Raw genomic sequence first — 9,188 nt, 5'->3', positions numbered from 1 at the left:
GGGGCGGGGCCAATTTTAACCCAAGTGCCCTTATTTGAACAAACTTGGTAGACACCCATTAGAAGATGTTTCATGATAGGAAAAAAACAATGACCCCCTGGGGCAAGGCCAATTTTACCCCAGGGCTTTTATTTGAACAAAATTGGTAGACACCTACTAGAAGATGTTTCATGCTTAATTTCTAAGCTCTAGCTATTTTGTTGTTTTGTTTTTTTTTTAATTTTTTAAGTTTTTAATATATGCAAATAAGATAAATCAATGATTCCCTGATGCAGGGCTAATTTTTACCCCAGGGCTTTTATATGAACAAACTTGATAGACACCCACTAGAAGATGTTTCATGCTTACTATCTAAGCTCTAGCTATTTTTATAAATTTAAGCCCAGCAAATTCTAAATGGAAAAAAATAATTAATACTTTCAACTTACATCAACTGATAACACAACCTACTAGAGTCACACAAAATTCCTCTTCCATTATAGACCACATATACACCAATCATCCACAAAATATCAGCTACACAGCTGTTCCAGTAATGTCTATTAGTGACTACTACCCGATTTGTTTTACAAGGAAAACTAATGCAAAAATAAAAAAAGGCCCATTGCATGTAACTATAAACTACAGGTATTTAAAGAAATTCAATGCAGAAAACTTTTTAGTAGACTTATCAAATCAACCATGGTCATTAATTGATGTGTTAACAGAACCTGATGATGCCCTCGAGAGACACCTTCTATGATTTATTTCTAAAAGTTTTAGATTCTCACGCTCCATATAAACAAAAAAGGGTAAAACGAAAAAATCAAAATGATTGGTTCACAGATCATATAGCTAATGCAATAAAGGAACGAGATTTTGCAAAAAAGAAAAATAACATTGAGGAATACAAATACTGGAGATCGCAAGTAAAGGTGCTTTCTCACAGATCAAAAAAAGAATTCTTTAATCAAGAGATATCTTCAAACAACAAAAACCCTAAAAAGCTTTGGAAAAATCTAAAAGACTTGAGTGGAAAAGCCGAAAACCACCAAACTAATTACATTAATGATGACAGTGGAAATCCAGTCTATGACCCTAAACAGACAGCAGAAATATTTAATACATTTTTTTCAAATTTATTCAAAAATACAGAAAATATTACAACACTAACCAGTACAAATGAATATATACTCAAAGAAATGTTAAACAGCAAAATTGACCAAAATACACCAAAATTGATATTCCACCTATAGATCCAATCCAAGTCAAACAAGCATTAGATTCACTAGATGTTACAAAGGCTACTGGACTTGATGGCATTAGTGCTAAATTTTTAAACAAGAGAGCCATGATGGCCCTGAGGTCGCTCACCTGTATATAGGCCCCCCTCAACCCCCGGGCCAATTTTTACCCAAGGGCTTTTATTTGTTTATTTGAACAGACTTGGTAGACACCCATAAGAAGATGTTTCATGCTAAACATCTAAGTTCTAGCTCATTGGGTTTTTTAAAAGAAGATTTTTAAAGTTTTTACTATACACATATAGGGAAAATCAATGACCCCCGGGGCGGGGCCAATTTTGACCCGAGGGCTTTAATTTGAACAAACATTGTAGACACTCACTAGAAGATGTTTCATGCTTAATATCTTAGCTCTAGCTCTTTGGGTTCTTTAAAAGAAGATTTTTTAAGCTTTTACTATATGCATATAGGGAAAATCAATGACCCCCCTGGGGCGGGGCCAATTTTGACCCCAGGGCTTTTATTTGAACAAACTTGGTAGACATTCACTAGAAGATGTTTCATGCCAAATATCTAAGCTTTAACTCTTATGGTTCTTTAAAAGAAGATTTTTTAAGGTTTTACTATATGCATATAGGGAAAATCAATGACCCTCCGGCAGGGTCAATTTTGACCCTAGAGCTTTTATTTGAACATACTTGGTAGACATTCACTAGAAGATCTTTCATGCCAAATATCTAAGCTCTAGCTCTTATGGTTCTCTAAAAGAAGATTTTTAAGTTTTTACTATATGCATATAGGGAAAATCAATGACCCCCCTTGGGGCGGGGCCAATTTTGACCCCAGGGCTTTTATTTGAACAAACTTGGTAGACACTCACTAGAAGATGTTTCATGCTAAATATCTTAGCTCTAGCTCTTTGGGTTCTTTAAAAGAAGATTTTTTAAGTTTTTACTATATGCATATAGGGAAAATCAATGACCCCCTGGGGCGGGGCCAATTTTGACACCAGGGCTTTTATTTGAACAAACTTGGTAGACATTCACTAGAAGATCTTTCATGCCAAATATCTAAGCTCTAGCTCTTATGGTTCTTTAAAAGAAGATTTTTTAAGTTTTTACTATATGCATGTAGGGAAAATCAATGACCCCCCTTGGGGCAGGGTCAACTTTGACCCCGGGGCTTTTATTTGAACAAACTTGGTAGACACTCACTAGAAGATGTTTCATGCTAAATATCTTAGCTCTAGCTCTTTGGGTTCTTTAAAAGAAGATTTTTTAAGTTTTTACTATATGCATATAGGGAAAATCAATGACCCCCTGGGGCGGGGCCAATTTTGACACCAGGGCTTTTATTTGAACAAACTTGGTATACACCCACTAGGAGAAGTTTCATGCCAAATATCTAAGCTCTAGCTGTTAGGGTTGTTTAAAAGAAGATATTTAAAGATTTTTCTTTCGGTTGCCATGGCAACCAGAGTTCTGCATGGAATTAAATTCTTTGAACAATTTTTAAAGGTGACCACCAAAGGAACATTCCTGTGAAGTTTGGATGAAATTGGCTCAGTGGTTAATGAGGAGATATGAGGAGATGTCATTTAAAGCAAAAGTTTACGGACGGACGACGGACGGACGCCGGACGAAAAGCGATCACCAAAGCTCACCCTGTCACTTTGTGACAGGTGAGCTAAAAAAAACTGCATCCCCTGTTATATGTAGACCAATTTCTACTATTATCAATTTGAGTATCAAAACAGGTAAGTTTCCTGAAAAATTTAAACAGTCTAAGGTCACACCATTTTACAAAAAAGGACACAAATCAGATAAAAATAATTATAGACCTATATCTGTTCTTCCTATACTTTCTAAAATATTTGAAAAACATGTATCTGATCATTTCAAACAATTCTTAGAATTGTATAATTTCATTTTCAACACCCAATCAGGATTTAGAACAAAACATTCATGTGAAACTGCATTGACAAATGTTGTTGACAATTGGATCAAGGCAATAAATGATGGAAAGCTAGTTGGCACAATCTTTCTTGACTTGTCAAAGGCATTTGACCTTGTAAATCATAAGTTACTCATCCAAAAACTTCATTTTTATCAAATTTCTTCTTCTGCAATTACTTGGTTTACATCATATCTTGAAAATAGATCACAGAAGGTCAGTGTATCTGGCAACCTATCAAAATCAGCATCAGTTATATCAGGGGTACCTCAAGGTTCTGTCCTTGGACCTTTGCTTTTCATCATATATAAAAATGATCTACCACTCCATTTGAAAACCTCAGAGGCAGATCTTTTTGCTGATGACACTACTCTTACAGCAGCAGGTCTCTCTATACAAGATTTACATGATAAACTCCAAGCTGACCTTGACAATGTAAATCGGTGGTGCAAACAGAATGCAATGATGCTAAACGCAAAGAAAACAAAAGCAATGAACCTGTCATCCAATAATAATAATAATAATCAACAATTACAACCACTACACCTGCAAGAACATGAAATTGAATTTACTGAAACTGAAAAGTTATTAGGTGTTCATATTGACAATAACCTTAAGTGGAAAACCCAAGTAGATAAGACGTTCAAGAAATGCAATACTCATTTGTACCTTCTTCTAAGAATAAAACAGTACCTTGATGTAAATACAAGAAAACTGTTTATATGCTTATATCTTACCACATTTAGATTATTGTTGTACAGTCTGGGGAAACTGTAGCAATGAACAGATTATGGATATAATAAAATTTCAGAAAAGAGCTGCAAGAATCATTCTTGACAAAAGTTATGATGCCCCATCTACTGAATTATTTAATGGATAAAATTTGATGAAAGAATAAGATACAAAAAAGCTGTCATTATGTATAAATCATTAAACAATGCTTCATTTCCAAAGTACATGAAAAACAAATTTCAATTTATTCACCAAAAACATGAATATAAAGGTCAGCAAAAAATTCAGATTTATTTATACCTAAACCAAAAAAAGAATTTTTTAGAAAATCTCTGACTTACTCGGGCCCCAAACTATGGAATAATATCCCTCTCTCCAATAATCTCCATACGTAAATCTGAAACTGTTGGAAAATTTCAAGCATCCTATATCAGTTGGAATCTCTCTCAAGTACCTTGATCTTACATAGATTTAGTGTCAAGTAATGTATGTTCATGCATTGTACATGTATTTTGAATATGTATTGTGTTTTTAATTATTTATTGTTTCATAAAGTAATATATTATTATATTTTGTGTTTTCATGTGTATATGTATTTTGAAAACTTCACTATATAACCATGATATAAATTATGTATATTTTATGTATATTTTATGTATATTTATGTTTTTGAGGCCCACATGGAAGATTGGGAAACCAAATGTGTAGCCTCATTAATTAAATAAAGACTTTACTTACTTACTTACTTACTTGGTTATTTAAAAGAAGATTTTTTTAAAGTTTTTACTATATACAAATAAGTAAAATCAATGACCCCCGGGGAAGAGCCATTTTTGACCCCAGGGCATTTATTTGAACAAACGTGGTAGACACTGACTAGATGTTGGTTCATGCCAAATATTTAAGCTCTATCTCTTTCGTTTTCTAACAGAAGATATATTAAGTTTTATCTTTCGGTTGCCATGGCAACCAAAGTTCTACTTGGAATTAAATTCTTTGAACAATTTTTAAAACTGACTACCAAAGGAACATTCCTGTGAAGATTGGATGAAAATGGCTTAGAGGTTTATAAGGAGATGTCTTTTAAATTAAAACTTTATGGACGGAAAACGGACGGACGCTGGACGAAAAGCGATCACAAATACTCACCAAGACACTTTGTGACAGGTAAGCTAAAAAAAGGTCAGAAGAAGGGCAGAGCATTGCTGAGCCCTTCATTTTTTTCATGCCAAGCCTGATAAATTTTATAATAATAATCTGGTTTGGTATTCTAATAATCATGTTTTCAATTTTAGTATGCGTTTATTTCTTTAAATGTCAAATTAATCAAAAACCTGTCAGAAACCTTTTGAATTCATGCCCTGCGCAGTAATATGCCACGGGTCATATCTTTAAGAAATAGTCCCAAAATATCAAACCAGTTTGAGGTAAAAATAAGTCATTCTCTTAATTTTATTTCAATATCTATTGATGAGGTGTCTGATAAAGCTAAACTTATCAGGCAATTACTTTATCATCAGAAATCAATGTAATAACATGATAAATTACTTCCTTTGTTCACTTCACAATATTTTACTTTTAAATAGATTTTTCAAATTGTTATGAAAATAAACATGGATCTTAAAGCATGCTGCTTTAACGATATCATTACATTATTTTTATTGATGAAATTTTAAAGAAATTATGACGTTACATTTAATGATTTCTTTCTCTCAATATTACATTTTATTGGGGTCATTCAATACGTACTTGCAATTTTACTTTTACTGAAATAAGCCCATTTTAAGTCAATACCACTCAGTTTTTATTCAATTTTACCTAATTATCATCCATTTTCGCTACTTTCAAATTAACATGTCATATTCTCAGAGACACTTGTGACCAAAAACTGTCTTTTTCAATAAATAAGTTTAACAGCAATTATTATTATAAAACAAGGTGTTTCGGTTTATTTTTTCCCCATTAATTTTATATAATTTTTAAAGCAGGATGGGATTTCAACAACTTAAAGTGTTTTACACACACATCCACTAAGCAGAGCAATTATTTCTTAATTATATACTCTTTTCATTTAATGTCCGTTATATTTAAACAATGATACCCATGTGATGTAATATCTTCCTTATTCTACTTACATTAAAGTGTTTATTCTGATTTATATCATGTATATCACTCCCTACATGTTACTATATACATGTATAAGGATAAAGAAATTATACTTGGAAAACATCTTGACCCTGGAAATGAAATGACAATCAAAAGAATAAATGTGATGATTGTTTGAAGTAAGTAAGCCCCGAAAGTGTTCCCTGTTGCAAGGACAATATATCTAGCGTTGTTTGAATAGATGAAATGAGATTTGTCAACTCATAAATTTCCTTGAAATTCTCTTGCTTATGGTACTTAAAATAAGATTGAGGGAATGTCCGTCAGAGGTTGAAGGTTACTCGAACAAGTTTATAACACAGTTGTTTTACGCTCGTATAAACAAGAACTGTCGGAGGACAGCATTGCTTGACTATTCGAAAAAGTTGTCAAAAGTGTGTTTTTATTGAGTATAATAATGCTTACCTATATGAATACATAAAATTATCTGAAAAGATACAACGGCTTGTTATTAAGATGTTTTATCGAGTAAGTCACTGCTTGATTATTATGAATGCATTAAATTGTCACAAAAATGGCACAAACTCTTCAAAAATAATAGAGATACCAGCTTATAAGCAAAAACTTAACCATGAATTTTTAAGTCGAAAAAGGGGCATAATTATGCAATAAAGCAAATCATCAGAGTTTTGTGACTTAAGCCAATCATGTAAGATAATCACAGAGAACAAGTGTGTAAAGTTTTAATCCATTCTCCTCAGTAGTTATGGAGATAGCAGCTTACACGCAAAAAATTAAACACAGGGGCGCTGACGCCAACAAATGAGTGACCGCATTAGCTTGATTTTTCTGTGAATAGTCAAGCTGAAAATGACTTTAATATTACTGCGGAATAAAGACATCATTGCGGTCGAAAAAAATATTACTTTAGTGCAGTAATTGCCTTTGAAGCAAGAAATATGCTTTAAAGTATAAGAAACACATTGCATTTTTAAGTAAATTTAAGGAGTCATGAATTAATACGCAGGCCACAAAAAAATCAGCAAAGCTATGTTAACAACACTATGAGTGATATTCGCTGAGTAATATGGATTTTATATCACTAAATAGAAATCCAGACATTCATTTATAACAATTTGACAAGTATTTCTTGCATATCAGACTGGTGTTTCAATCAATTTTGATCATGCCGGAAATTTCATCTGTCTTTGGGGTGCCAGATGAGTCCCGTGCTATACAATGTCATACTTTGAATGATGTAATTTTGCCGTATAATGAATGAAGTTTAAGTTTCATACACTGTTTTACGAAAATATATACGGTTGTTATGACATAATTGTCCAATGGGAAATGTTTTTTATTAAGATAAAGAATTAATAATATGCTGGATTATGGTAGGAATATGCAAGAAAAATGACATATGTTTGCGGTTCGGATCGGAATATCCGTCCCTCGGGAATCTGTCCATGAATGGGGATCCCTGGGGAGTATTCTGAATGAAAATTGGCTTTGCGGTTTATATGAGGAGATGTCGTTTTAAAGTAAAGAGTTTACTGACGACGGAATGGATGCTGGACGAAAAGTGATCACAAAACCTCACCATGTCACTTTGTGACAAGGTGAGCCAAAAAAGGTATTGAGAAATAAAAATAAACGCATTTCTGAAAGCATGATGGGCCTCTAATACTTATATGTGTTTTTTTATACATTTTCGTCTATGTGACTTTCTGGGATGTGTTCATTTATGACCCAGATGCATGAATTGTATAACTTTTCTTGAGGACCTGAAGGTAATGCTTCATGCCTTATATCTTTGTTATAAAACTATTTTCTGAGCTCTGCTTTGAATTTCAGGCTTTCAATTTGCCAACATTATATTGCTTTTTGAGAGGCAAACACTTGTGATCTTATCCTGGTGGTGGTATTTGTAGTTGTAAATCCAGATTACCGCAATTAGCCACATTGAATTTACAATAGCACAGCTCAGCCACAGAATCGTTCCTGGGCAGGCTGTCTAGCAGTTTATCAGTATTTGTTGCCTTCACTTTTGCAAGGATCTTTAATTTCTTACATGCCAGGGCAGAGGTATAGTGCGAATAATAATTGAATGTCACGGTAAGTATATTGCTGACCTAGGGAAAGGATTCATAAATTTTTTAAGAGATTCATTAAGCAATTTCTACATGTCAACTGAATAACCTCATGGCATTGCAGTTCCAATATTAGATCCTAGGGGAGGGGTCAATTTTGACCCAATGGACATGGTTTATTTAACATTTGTAGATGACCAAAAGATGATGGCTACAAACCAAATAAATATGCGAGAATGTACAACCCAGGGTTTTTGTGAAGGGGTTGGGATAGGGAAGCCTTTTTAGAGTACCTAAGGCTTTATGTATAACTAATGGTTTATTTGGATGTTTGTACCTTTCTCCTGATGTGTAATCTAGGTATGACATGGAAGTAGTAGGACGAGCCAAGTACCATTAGTAAGTTTTGGTCGACTGTCTTTTGGAAGAGCTCAGTATTTTTTCATCTTCTATAAAGCCAAATTTTACAGTTATAATTTCAAATCCTTAAAATTCCAACAAATGATCTGATTAAAATGAAGCATTTTAACATCAAATCTGCAATAACCATACATGGTATCAAAGATGGCAACACACTTAATGTGTCAAGAAAATATCTGACAAAATGCCTTATTAAATTCTACACTTTTGTTGACAATACTTTACTTATGTACATGTACTCTGTTACATTTTAAAGAACAATTAACCCCTGTGGTGTAAAAAAATAATAAATAAAAGAGAAATTGAATTTTATTCAAAAAAGAAGAAAATAAAATTTCTAAAAACCGGTAACAACAAGAAGTTAATAACAAATTTCTTCATTTCAATGATTTGATCAACATATTTTATTAATCAAAGCCTGCTATAATGGCTTTATACACTGCAAAAACATTTCTTCATTCTTGTGTGACAAACTAAGCTACAATATGCCAGTTCCTAAAGCAATCAAACAATTTACTGATTTAAAGTCATGCTGATTCATATTTCAGTTTTGAATTTTTCCGAATACATTTGTTGTAATAATAAGAAATGTGTCCATAGGACACAGATGGCCCAATATTTCAATGCTTTGTCAGTCTACTGACGTACAACAGGACAGTATCAA

This window comes from Ruditapes philippinarum, unplaced genomic scaffold, assembly GCF_026571515.1.
Source record: "Ruditapes philippinarum isolate M1 unplaced genomic scaffold, ASM2657151v2 ctg6801_1_1_1_1, whole genome shotgun sequence".
NCBI lineage: Eukaryota > Metazoa > Mollusca > Bivalvia > Venerida > Veneridae > Ruditapes > Ruditapes philippinarum.
This window is presented reverse-complemented; position numbering follows the sequence as displayed.